This window comes from Perognathus longimembris, chromosome 13 (genome assembly GCF_023159225.1).
Source record: "Perognathus longimembris pacificus isolate PPM17 chromosome 13, ASM2315922v1, whole genome shotgun sequence".
In the NCBI taxonomy this organism is placed as follows: domain Eukaryota; kingdom Metazoa; phylum Chordata; class Mammalia; order Rodentia; family Heteromyidae; genus Perognathus; species Perognathus longimembris.
In genome coordinates this window covers 50,960,167-50,972,233 of record NC_063173.1, presented here as the reverse complement: position 1 = coordinate 50,972,233, position 12,067 = coordinate 50,960,167, and the positions used below count along the sequence as shown (strand labels likewise).

The following is a 12,067-nucleotide window of genomic DNA, read 5'->3' as shown; positions in this document are numbered from 1 at the left end:
CATGCTCCAAGATCAACACACACACACACACACACACACACACACACACACACACACACATTATTATTTAGTAGTTGTATGAAAGAGTTTCAATGCCAAAAGTCAGGTTATGAGTACAGTGTATCCTGGCCAATATCACCCCTTCCATTGTTCTCTTCTCTTCCTCCCCCATTTCATCCCCAATCTCAAGTTAAATGGTTCAGTGGTTATGTAGTGTACATTTAATTTAATGGCTATATTTGCTTTCTCCTTCCATTTGTGTACCACCTCTTTCATCTGCTCTCCCCTGAATATGTTTTAACTTCCTAATGTTTGTTTTGTTACACTGTTGTTCCAAGAAGCTGCACCTTTGCATTTCTCCCTTAAGTGTATCATCCATCCTTTAGTCAGTTTGTTTTTTGTGTGTATATATACATGTAACCCTTTATGTGTTATCATGCATGTTTATTTATTAAATCTAGTGAAGATAAATCCTGAAGAAATATGCAGTCATTTTACCATGGGCTATAAGCAAAAATTCACAATGGATGAAAATCTAATCACTGCAAGAAAAAGAACTAGGTAAGTACACTTGAGAGTGCCACACTGCAAGAGTCACCGAATGGGAGTTTGCTGACAGAGATTCATGTCTGTTATTCCATCTCCTCTAGAGGCTGAGATCTGGAAGATCACAGTCTGATGACCACCTGGGTAGAAGCATCACTAATATTCCATCTCTAATTAGCTAGCAAAAATACCCAACTATTGACATAGCTGAAGTGTTAGGGGGCAAGAGTTAGCACATAGGTCAAAGTTCAAGCTCCCTTAGTGGCACAATAAAATAAAAGAAGAAAATATATACTGATGGGAAAGCAAGAACTTTGCATTTTATATTTCTAATTTTTATTCTTGGAAGTAGATTTAAGTGTTAATAATGACCACATGTAGTCTAAGCTTGCACAGATCTCATTTAAAAAAACAACAACGATATTTCCAGGAAATTGCTCATCTTAAAATAGGCCTACTGTAAATCTAGAACATGACACACGTCAAGCTGTATTCAATGCAGCTGACCTTTACTAAAAGAAACAGATGTCTGGTCCTGGTTTGGGTTTTGTTGTTGTTGTTGTTGTTTGTTTGGTCTTAGGCAGCACACAGACTATATAACTTTTATAAAATTTCCCACTATGTTGGGTTTTGTGGTGGATATGTGAATCACTGAGAAAGATGCTAAAGAATGTTGCTGGTGGCTCACTCGTAGCTACATTGCTTTCAATTTTTTAAATTAATTTGCTTATTGTTGTTTTAGAGATGCTACAGAGATTGCAATTTGTTGAGTCAGGTAATGAGTACCTTTCTTTTCATACAGTGTCTTCTGTTCCCTCATTTTCTCTCAGTCCCTCCCCTACTCTCCACCCATGAGTTATACAGTTTACTTTCATCAGTGTCCAGCGAACTCCACTGCTGCGCTTTTTCATCCTTTTTCCCAATCCTTCCAAAGAGGTACCTTTGAATACACCATGCATAAGGAAAAGCCCACCAAATCATCAAAAATTAAAGTGATAAAGATATAGAAAAAAATAAAAGAAAGATCTGTTATCTTACCTTGGGTTTTTAATTTTATGTAAAGATAAAAAGGCACTTAGGCATTGTACTGTTTTTCTCTTTCCTAAGAGTATCTTCCTTTGGTCTCACTGTGTATGAACTCTTAACAGGACCCACAGCCCTGGTGTTTGGGGTTTTCTACAAGAGGTGCTCTCCTTTTGTTTGATGCAAGCTAAAACTGGAAAGTGGTTACAGCATTCAGATGTCCTAAGGAATGTGATTCACCTGCACAGCCAGCATAGTCAATAAGATGGCCCTCTTCTGCCCATGGCTCTCACCTATTTGGAAAAATCTCTAAGGGGAAGGCATTTTGGGTGTGTTCAAGAAAGCAGGAGGAGGTAACAAACAGTATAAGAAATGTATCCAATGCCTAATGTATGAAACTGTAACTTCTCTGTACATCACTTTGACAATTAAAAAATATATATATATCTGTCTTAAAAAAAAAAAAACAGGTTTTGTTTGGAATTTGTTTCGGGGTTTGTGGTTATTGTGGGAAAGCTTTGTGATGGTATCATATAGAGAAAATTGTTCACTTCCGGTCAAAAAGAAGCACAGAGAAAGATTGGGGACAAAGTATTCCATCCCAGGACAATCTTTCCTCCTCTCTCCAATTGTGAGCCACTTTCTCCTTGTCTCTGGTGTACTTTATAACACTATTAAATTATATATCCATCAATGGCTGTATCCATTAATGACATTAGAACACTTTTTTTTGGCCAGTCCTGGGCCTTGGACTCAGGGCTGAGCACCTTCCCTGGCTCATCTTCCCGCTCAAGGCTAGCACTCCGCCACCTGAGCCACAGCGCCCCTACTGGCCGTTTTCCATATATGTGGTGCTGGGGAATCGAACCCAGGGCTTCATGTATGCCAGGCAAGCACTCTTGCCACTAGGCCATATTCCCAGCCGACATTAGAACACTTGATCTAATGTGAAATAAAGAAAGCTAATCATAAAGCCTTTCAGACATGTACATTTAGAGGCCTTTTGTTTTGAAGCCATAATGATTCCTTATGATCACTTTGATTTGGAAAGATATATATGTAGAATCAAACTACTTCCAGTATATAATTAGCAGATTTGGGCACTTTTTTTTATTTGACTTAGTAAAACCATGTGTATTTATACTTCAGGCATTTACTGTTATGAATTTCAATTTCTGTGTATATTTGTTATAAATTAAGATGTTCTTTAATGTCAGAAATAATACATATTTTCTAATATACTTATTAATAGTGGCTTCCTCTAAGAACTTTTTAATCCATATTTCCTTCATTCTCTGTATTTGAATAAAATATTAAAGAAATATCTAAGTTGTTATTTAATTTTGATAGCTTAAATAAGAATATCCTACTTTCTTTTAGTAGTTAATATATAACTATTTTGATATTTCAAAATGATGTAATTTCTATATACTTTTTTTGTGTGTTTATGTCATGCCTGCGTCTTGAATTCAGGGTCTAGGTACTGTCCCTAAGCTTTGCTCAAGGGTAGCACTTTACACCTGAGCCAAAGGGTCACTTCTGGCTTTATTTTGAGTAGTTTTTTTTTGGAGATGAAAGTCTCACAGACTTTCCAGCAAGTCTGGCTTTGAAACTCAATCCTCAGATCTCAGCACTCTGGAGTAGCTAGGATTATAGACAAGAGTCACCTGTATCCAGCTGTTGTAGAAAAAATTAATATTTGACCATTGTTTTCATACTATATAAATACAGATTTGACAATGTAATCAATTTTAACTTAGCTTCCCTTGTCACTCTCAGTGCTCTCTGGAGTGGAGCATAAATTGAGTTTTGAATAATGCTCATAAAATAATTGAACTAATTTTACTACATTGAATGTCAAAGAAACCAAGTATGCAATTCATTTATACATCAACATGTGTATGATTTTTTCAGATGATCTAGATCATCTAGATTTATACATATTAAAAAATAAGCTAGCATGAGAAATCCACATCGATTTAAGGGACTTAAATATAGTGACTAGAAACAACAGATAATTCAGTAATATTACATTGTCAAGGGTACTTTTCAATAGTGGGAGCTGTGTGCAAATGAGGGCCTGAAAACTAGATTTTAGAATCTGGTTGCCAACATTATCCTTAAGAAATTAATTTTTCACACAAAAGAAAATGATCCGCAGGGTCAGTGTAATGAAGTCTACTTCTGAGCAATTGTTGCTTGAAGCAACCACATAAAGTGAAATTGGTGTGACTTCCTGATATAAAGGGATTAAAATTTTATATGCTTAACATTATTTATAGCTACTTAGACTTCACCAAAGTGCTAGTGGAATAGTGTTAGGATCATTTTGAATTAACATAAGACAAACTCAAGGACCTTGATGTTCTTTACCTGAAAATGAGTGCTTTATATATTATATAGTTCATAACCTGTAACTTAGGTTTCATAATGATAAAGTTACACAGTAGTAGATACATGTCAGATAATAATGACATTAACAGCAAAATATTTTAACAAATTTGAAAAGCAATACTAATGAAAAATATGAAAATAGGAAATCATGTTTGAGTTTTACTAATATAAGAAGTCAAATTCATGAAGTGATTGGGCTAGTAGTTCTAGAAGGACAATAGACAATAACAGGTTATGCTATGAAAGCTAGGGAACAAACTTAAGAATCTAGCAAGAAGCAATGTTAATTGTTTTGAATTGCATGATACTAACGTTTAAGTCTGTCCAATTGAATTGCTGAAATAAATCAGAGTTGGCTCTTGTCACAGTGGGACTTTAAAAGGTGACAACTAGAATGGAAGTCAGAAATTAATCACATTTGGAATGAAAGGAACTGTATGGTGAATTTTACATGGCAACCAAAGGGAATATTGAAAAGCAACCGTGAGGCATTGAACATGTTTACTTTTTTTTTTTAAAATAATTTGCATTATTGTTCTTATAAAGGTGATATACAGAGGGATTACAGTTACATGACTTAGGTAATGAGTACATTTCCTTTCGGGCAGTATCTTCTGTTCTCTCAGTCTCTTGGAGTATTTTAAAGCTTTGTTAACATTTTTCAAATATTGGATAATATGTATTAAAAGGGAAGATTAAGATACAGCATTCTGAGATTAAATGTTTTTCATATTTCATCTAAGTGGCTGGAAAGGCAGTGAAATTAAAGCAATATTAATAAAGTACTAATTTTCTCAGCAATAAAAATTTGATTTAGGAAAATCAGTTCTTTAGATTGTGAAAATAATGATTGATTTTTGGATAAGAGAGAAAAAAACTAAGGGAAATCTGTGGATTCAAGGAATATGTAACATGATTTTTTTATTTTATTTTATTATTATTATTATTATTATTTTTTTTTTTTGCCAGTCCTGGGGCTTGGACTAAGGGCCTGAGCACTGTCCTTGGCTTCTTTTTGCTCTAGGCTAGCATCTGCCACTTGAGCCACAGCGCCTCTTCTGGCCTTTTCTATATATGTGGTGCTGAGGAATCGAACCCAAAGCTTCATGTATATGAGGCAAGCACTAGGGCCATATTCCTAGCCCCTGTAATGTGATTTTGAATGCAGAGAAAAATAACCCAGAGAAAGCAAACTGAAATTTATGTAACCCAATTCTAGGAATGATGGACAAATCAATCACTATCTTCTTGCAAAAATAACTTTTATTTCTCAAAATTCTTGGTTTTATTTTATCCAAGATTAAGAAAATATTTCTTGAATTTAAGATTTTAATCTCATTAATATCTATTTCAGAAGTTTTTAAGTATCAGCAACAGTATAAGTTAAAATGTGATTAATTTATGGTACTATGTAGATACCTTCATGTACCTATACCAGGAATATATGATATAACACAATTCTAAAGTCAGTTAATTAACTGCCTTGAATTCCCCATATCTACAGATGGATAAAAAATTAGAACAGAAAAAGTCAAATAGCACTACAATGCTGGCATTTGTTCTCGTGGGGTTTTCTGATAGTCCTCATTTTCAGTGGTTTCTTTTTGGAATATTTTTATTTGTATATGTGGGAATCCTATGTGCAACAGCATTATAATAGTCATAACGAAACTTGACCCTAATCCTCAAACCCCTATGTACTTTTTCCTTAATAATTTTTCCTTTCTGTAAATCTGCTATGTGACAGTCACTATCCCAAGAATGCTCATGGACCTTTGTACCAAGAAAGGAAATATTTCTTTGTTTGCTTGTGCAGCTCAGATGTGCTTTATCCTTATTTTTGGAGGCACAGAGTGTCTCCTGCTGACAGTGATGGCTTATGACCACTCCGTGGCCATCTGCCACCCTCTGAACTATGCCCTGATCATGAACCCCAGGGTCTGCCTACAGCTGATGGCCGCCTCCTGGATCAGTACAATTCCATTTGTGATTGGAGAAACCTACCATGTTTTCTCTTTACCCTTTTGTGGGTCCAACAGGATCAGTCACTTCATCTGTGACTTCCCTCAAGTACTGAAGCTTGCTTGCAATGACACATTTTTGAATGAAATAGAAGACTATGTAGCCACTATTGTGTTTATCATGGTTCCTTTCCTGTTGATCATTTTTTCTATGTCAAAGTCATCTCCAACATTTTAAAATTGTCTTCAGCCCGAGGGAGGTCCAAAGCCTTCTCGACTTGCTCATCTCATTTGACAGTTGTAGTCCTGTTCTATGGATCAGCCAGTATCACATATTTACAACCCAAAACAAACCAGTCTAAAGGTATGGGGAAGTTATTGTCTCTTTCCTACACTGTTTTTATCCCTACCTTGAATCCCATCATATAGACTATGTGGAACAAGGATATCATAATGGCCCTCAAATAAAAGAACCAACATGATGCAAATACTTGAAAATTCATAAATAATATCCTATTAAGTTGATCATGTACTCAAAATGAATATATATATATATACATATATATGTTCCCTTATTCTTTAAAATGCTATAGTATTAGGCTAACAATTCACATTGTGGCAGGTGCTCTTCTTCAGAGTTTAAAGATTTCTGTGTTATCAGATTATTAACTCAATTATAAAGATATACGTAGGTAAATTGGTTGGTAGGTAGATAGATAGATAGATAGATAGATAGATAGATAGATAGATAGACAGACAGATCAAACTTCTTTTCATTGTTAACTGCTGGAACACCTCCTGAGTTTACCAGTGAAAAATTACAGTGCCTATTGTAGGTACATTAAAAGCTGAACTTCTTCAACCTTCTCATTTTTCCATGTCTGGTCTGTGTGATCCCGAGGTATAATTTATACTATAGAAAAATTTTTCATTCTTTAATATTTTTGTTTATATGTATTGTTTTGCTTATACTTCTTGTTCCCACCTATCTTCCTCTCCCTGTCCTTTTAAAATTGCAAATCCTAAATGTATTCACTCCTATATTCTCCTTCAACTCATTCTGTAGTCATTTCTACCCAATCATTCTAGTTTGTTCTTGATTAGATTGTATTCCTTGAATATTAAAATTATCTTGATTTTTAAACATAAACTATAATCAATCAATATTTTTTTTTACTGGTTTCAACTTCAGCCGCTCAGAAGATATCTGATTTTAAACTGAAAATATTTTCTCCTTTGAAAACAGGAAAAAAAAAGAGATAGGAGGAAAGGGAGAAAGGGAGGAAAGAAAGAAAGAGAAAGAGGGAGGGAGGGAAGGACGGAGCGGGAAGGAAGGAAAGAAGGAAGGATATTTCACATACATCTAGCTAAGGACTTTTAACAGATACAGATGGCCTGGTGTGGATACTTAATCTCATAAGAGGCAGAAAACATAAGTTTAGAGAAGTACTGAAAACTGAAAGAACATAGTGCAGTGGTATAAACATTTCAATGATTCAACCACAGACTGAAGAAATGCAACCAATAGCAGGGAATGACTAGGAGTAATGTTGCACTAAAGCCTTCAGTGAGAGTAAGTCCTATATATATTTTGACTCTGGTCTACAGAAATGCCAATAACAGTTTTTGTATTATTTTACTCCATTCAAAGGTAGACCTGGGAAAATAATGGCAATATTAACAGTTGCCAAGTAAAGATAATTTACTAAACTAACCCAAGATAACTTCATATGATGTACCCCACTTTTCTTCTTTACTTGCATCCATTAGGACCATAAGTTTCTGAATTGATGAAAAGTAAAATATTTATTCTCTTCATTTAAAGTGAAACAATCAAGTTTTCTTAAATATACTCAGTAATGAACTTATGTCAGGATTGAGGGTGTGGTTCAGGTGGTAGAGCACCAGCCAGTGAAAGGAAGCATCATAAGGAGTTGGAGTCCGGTTGTAGGTCTAAATGGGAAAGAATGTGACTGTGTATATTTTTTATCTCAGAGCTTTTTCACAATTTGATTTTCTTAATAATGCAAGACAAAATACGAAGTGACACAAACAAAGCATTATTTAGAATATATGAAGATATTGTGATATGCCTGCAGTTTACTCCCCCGAGCCCGAACTGCTTAGCTTCTAGGATCTAAGACTGGCTCCAGTGGATATCCATTCAGGAAATGCTTCCAGCAATTAAATATTCTTCCCCCACTGCTTGCAAGGAAGAACTTGTCCCATTTGATACCTTGATTTCAGCTTTAGATACCCTAAATAAAGAAACCAGCATCGTTTGCAAGATTTATGTCCTAAAGAGACGAGGAGATAATGAAATTTTTAAGTTAGTAGGTTTGACTTGTTAAACTGTTTTAAAATGATCATCGCATAATTTCAGTACCTTTAAAATTATGTATTCCCCATTTTGAGAGGTTGTGGAAAGGCTCTGTCATTATCCCCTGCAGTAGAGGACCAGTTTATGACTTGTGAGGACCAGTCACTAATCTTTGGCTTTCTGTGTGGAGCATAAAGAACTCTAGCAATGTTAGTAACTCATGGGTTTGGTAGATCACTTCAGTAGGAGTTACTCTCTGAGCAATCCAGAATGATTTAAATATGCAAACTATGCAGAAACTTAATTTCCTAGAAGTGAGTCTCTTCGTCTTAATTGTAAATTTAAAATAATCATTAACAAACATATCCTGGTAATTTCTGTTTTATACCCTCAGGCAGTGTTTCTTTGTGGTGTGTGTGTGTGTGTGTGTGTGTGTGATACTAAAGATTAAGTGTCCTATAAATTCAACAATGAAAACACCCCTTTTGTTTTTCAGTTTGTGTTTAAGATACAGCTGGGTGACTGCCAGAGTTAAGCTCAGATTTATGATCCTCTTTTCCACTCTTTCAAGTCACTGGAATTTCAGACAATGTACCACCTAGCTCAGGTAGAAATTCATTTCATTTTTCCCAATGCAGTCAACATTTCAATTTTGATAATAGGTTTGATAAATTACTTAATTTGAGACAAAAATACAACATGGAGAGAAAGTTTAACTTCATCTTTTCCTATTTGGATCCCCTTTATATTTTCTTCTTGCCTAATTTCTCTGGCTAGGAATTCTAGTACTATGTTGAAGTTAAACTTTCTCTCTTCACAGATGACATGATCCTATACCTAAAGAACCCCATAGACTCTACCCCCAAGCTACTAGAGCTGATCCAAAACTTTGGCAAAGTTGCAGGATATAAAATAAACCCTCAAAAATCAACGGCCTTTCTCTATGCTAACGACCCGAAGACCGAGGCTGAAATCAGGAAAGCAACTCCTTTTGCAATAGCCCCCCAAAACATAAAATACCTAGGAATAACCTTAACCAAAGAAGTGAAAGACCTCTTTGATGAGAACTTCAAAAGCTTGAAAAATGAAATTAAGTCAGAACTAAGGAAATGGAAAAACCTCCCATGCTCCTAGATTGGGAGGATTAATATAATCAAAATGGCAATATTGCCAAAGGCTATCTACAAATTCAATGCAATACCCATTAATATCCCAACACCATTTTTTAATGAAATAGAGGAAGCAATCCAGAAATTCATATGCAACAATAAAAGACCTAGAATAGCAAAAACAATACTAAGCAGAAAGAACAGTGCTGGAGGAATTACAATACCCAACTTCAAGCTGTATTATAAAGCTATAGTAATAAAAACAGCTTGGTATTGGCACCGGAACAGGCCTGAAGACCAATGGAACAGAATTGAAGACCCAAAAAGGAACCCACAGAACTATGCCTACTTAATCTTTGATAAAGGAGCTAAAACAATAGTTTGGAAGAAAGATAGCCTCGTTAACAAATTGTGCTGGCAAAACTGGCTCAACACATGCAACAAACTAAAACTAGATCCTTATATATCACCCTGCACCAAAATCAATTCCAAGTGTATTAAAGACCTCGAAATCAAAACAGACACCCTGAAAACACTAAAGGAGGGAGTAGGAGAAACACTTGGGCTCCTTGGCACAGGACGGAACTTCCTTAACAAAGACCCAGAAAGGCTACAAATCAAAGAAAGGTTGGACAAATGGGACTGCATCAAACTGCAGAGCTTCTGCACGGCAAAGGACATAGCTCGCAAGATAAACAGAAAGCCTAGAGACTGGGGGAAGATCTTTACCGGCCATTCAACAAAGGCCTCATACTTAAAATACATGCAGAACTAAAAACATTACCTTCCTCCAAAACAAAACCGCAAAGAACCAATAGCCCCCTCAACGAGTAGGCTAAAGACTTACAAAGAGACTTCTCTAAGGAGGAAATGAGAATGGCCAAGAGACATATGAAAAAGTGCTCTAAATCACTGGCCATAAAAGAAATGCAAATCAAAACAACATTGAGATTCCATGTTACCCCAGTAAGAATGTCATATATCAAGAAAACTAACAATAACAATTGTTGGAGGGGATGTGGCCAAAAGGGAACCCTACTTCATTGTTGGTGGGAATGTAAACTGGTTCAGCCACTCTGGCAAGGCAGTATGGAGATTCCTCAGAAGGCTAAATATAGAACTCCCCTATGACCCAGCAGCCCCACTTTTGGGTATCTATCCAAAAGACCACAAACAAAATCACAGTAAAGCCACCAGCACAACAATGTTCATCGCAGTGCAATTTGTCATAGCTAGAATCTGGAACCAACCCAGATGCCCCTCAGTAGACAAATGGATCAGGAAAATGTGGTACATATACACAATGGAATTTTATGCCTCTATCAGAAAGAATGACATTGCCCCATTTGCAAGGAAAAGGAAGGACTTGGAAAAAATTATGCTAAGTGAAGTGAGCCAGACCCAAAGAAACATGGACTCTATGGTCTCCCTTATTGGGAATAATTAGTACAGGTTTAGGCAAGTCATAGCAGAGGATCACAGAGCCCAATAGCTATACCCTTAGGAACACATAAGATGATCCTAAGTGAAATGAACTCCATGTTATGGAAACAATTGTTATCTCACAGTTGTAACTACTTTCAACGTCCCATGTGTATGGGTAGCTTCTATTATTGATGATGTTCTTGTATCACCTTCCAGTGGTTGTACCTACACTATCTCTGTAATCTTATCTGAGTATATTGGAAACCGTGTATACTGGTATTAGAACTAGGAAATTGAAAGGGAATACCAAAATCGAGAGACACAGGGTAAAAAAAGACAAACAACTACAAAAGCAATACTTGCAAAACTGTTTGGTGTAAGTGAACTGAACACCTCATGGGGGGAAAGGAAAAGGGGGAGGAGGGAGGAGGGTATGAGGGACAAGGTAACAAACAGTACAAGAAATATATCCAATGCCTCACGTATGAAACTGTAACCTCTCTGTGCATCAGTTTGATAATAAAAATTTGAAAAAAAATAAATTAAAAAATACAACATGGAAAGATACATGGGCAATATATTCTTCCCATTAGACAGTATAAAATAGCTAGGCACTGATGACTCGTGCCTGTGATACTTCTCAGGAGGCTGAGATCTATAGGCATCTGGGTTTAAAGCCAGTGGGGCAGGCAGGTCTGTGAAAGTCCTATAACCAATTAACTAGCAAAAAGCCAATAGAGAAGGTGTGGCTCAAGTGATAGTGCACCAGCGTTGAGTAGGAAAGGCAAAAGAGCAAAGCCTTGAGTTCAGATCAAGTACTTGCACAAACAAATTCATGAATAAATAAATAGACACATCAAATATAAAATCAACTTGGTATCCTATACATAATGGGAAATAATCATAGAAGTAGTTGCTTATTGTTGTCTATATCTTTTTTTCTACATCAATAAATCACAGAAGCTATTTTATTTCTTTATGTTGTAGTGCATTTGCTTGGGTTTTATATGACGGGTTTTATAGTCTAGTTAATTGAAGGTAGATTATTTTCAACTTTTATGTTTGGGCTGCTTTCAACTATAATTCTTAAGGTCTTAGCCTCCTGAATAGCTGCTATTACAAAGAGGAGCCCCCAACATCTAGCTCGATTAGTTTTTCTTTTTTTTTAATACTATAATAAATATATCTATTTGGGAATTTTAATAGAAAGTTCATTAAGTTTAAACAATCGATGAAGCAAATATAAGAGTATCAAACAATATAAGGAATGCTTATTTTAATAAAAATAA

At 35.7% G+C, this 12,067-nt stretch overlaps 1 pseudogene; it reads left to right on the top strand.

Annotated features, from left to right (window-relative positions):
• The first annotated feature begins 5,467 nt into the window (after window positions 1–5,467).
• LOC125362536 lies at window positions 5,468–6,392 on the top strand (annotated as a pseudogene).
• The last annotated feature ends 5,675 nt before the right edge of the window (window positions 6,393–12,067 follow it).